Below are 1790 nucleotides of genomic sequence, written 5' to 3'. Positions count from 1 at the left end.
CCAGCCCATTTCCATAGGACAGCCCCTAATCCAAAAGAATAGGCCTAATGCTGACAAACTGGTACAGTTTTGTGTAACAACCCCTTTTCCTAAAAGAAAGGGTTGAAGGCTAGCCAGTTTTAGGAGAAACAGCCTGTTTCCAAAGGGAATGGGCCAGGGGCTGGCCAGTTTCAGTTAAAACAGTCTGATCTCTAGATCAGACCAAAGTGCCATATGAGTACTTCAAGACAGAACAGTCTTAACCAGAAAAAAAAAAAAAAAAGAAACCTTTAAATAGACCCTGAATAAATCCTGGAAAGCTTCAAATGCATAGAAGGCATGAGCTCAGACACAGTAGAAAGACATACCTTCAAACTCCGAGGTTGGCAAGAAAAGCAGTGAGCTATTGGAGTTCAATTTTGGGGGTTTTTTTTGGTTTTTTTTTTTAAGCTGAGTTCTCTGAATATTTATTACAATGGGTCATCAGCAGTAACAGGGCTGGGGGAGAGACACACAAGGCTCATTTGCCCTTCAGGTAGATCTTGGGTGTCTGCCAACCTGGGGGCTTCCTTCAGTCCCGCCTCCCGCCAGATGCACCTCAGGTGTCTCTCCAACTTCATCTGCTTTCGGTTCAGGTGTCCTTCCCTGACTTTCTGCCACAGGAACCGGGTCCTCTTGACCAGCTTGTGTTACTTGTGATGATTCCACTTCTGCCAGTGGATCTTGAGCACATTTTTGCACTGTATCTGGGGTGCATCCCAGACCTCCTTACCACTCTGCTCGACCCCTTCCCCCACCTGGCTGGTGGACACTCATAGAGTTGAGCTAGAGACACAGTCCCTGGGGCCCCAGCGTCCAGTCTGGGCAGGAGGTAGCGAACGGTCAGCCAGCTCTCCAGGGGTCTGATGGACATCTTCCTGGGGACACGCATCTTCTCAAGCTACATGTGGACCCACCTGCCAGGGAGGGAGGCAACCCCACTTGGGCCTGTTGTTTGTGTACTGTAGCGAGGCCTGCAGTCATGCCTTCCCAGCACCCCAAAGACAGGCCAGGGCCAACTGCAGCCTGCCCAGGGAACAGCCCTGAGCAGCTGGGAAGTCAGGCACACCAGGAACATGGTCTGTGCATAGCGCCAGCCCCAGGTGCTCAGCAGAGCCTCCCTGAGCCTAGCTTCACCCCAAGGTGCCCACCGGTTGGGTGGTGTTGACACTCTGGTCTTAGGACCCGAGCTCCAACTGACTGCGCCGCCTCGGCTGTCCCTGGAGCCCACGCGCCACAGCCTCACACCGACTTTTCCTAGACGTGGCTGGGAGACTCAACTGACCATTCTGCTGCCGCCAATTTTGGGTTTTGCACCTGTTTGCTCACCAGCCATGGAGCCTTCAAGGGTCTTCTCTGGTCCCCGTATAGGCCACCAAAATATTGACATAAAAAAGATAGACTGAAAGATTTTTCTCCAGGAAAAATGGGTTTGTTCTGCATCAACAGAGAACTGCTATTTAGGAGTCTGCAACCATATAGAGTCAGTGCAAGTCCTTGCAGAGCAAGGAGGGAGAACACATTTATAGAGAGAAATAAGAAGTTGGGGGAGTTATAGTTTACAAGGCGTCCATGGCTTTTTATTGGCTGAGTCCTTGCCAGGAAAGAAGAGGAGTCTTTCTTCTTTTTGTTGGGCTCTGCAGTCATCACATGGTGTGAGAGCTCTCCCTTCTGGTCACCTGACTCTAATTAAGTTTTTTGTTTATTAAGTTTTCACAACCTCAACAGTAATTAGAGAGATTAAAAATAAAGTGTCACTAACATGTCACCTT

At 49.7% G+C, this 1790-nt stretch overlaps 1 pseudogene; it reads right to left on the bottom strand.

Moving 5' to 3' along the window:
• Positions 1-499: 499 nt before the first annotated feature.
• LOC132357801 (small ribosomal subunit protein mS38-like) lies at positions 500-1096 on the bottom strand (annotated as a pseudogene).
• Positions 1097-1790: the final 694 nt, after the last annotated feature.

This window comes from Balaenoptera ricei, chromosome X (assembly GCF_028023285.1).
Source record: "Balaenoptera ricei isolate mBalRic1 chromosome X, mBalRic1.hap2, whole genome shotgun sequence".
Classification (NCBI taxonomy): domain Eukaryota; kingdom Metazoa; phylum Chordata; class Mammalia; order Artiodactyla; family Balaenopteridae; genus Balaenoptera; species Balaenoptera ricei.
Note: the sequence above shows the minus strand (reverse complement) of the source record. Positions and strands in the feature narration are given on the sequence as shown.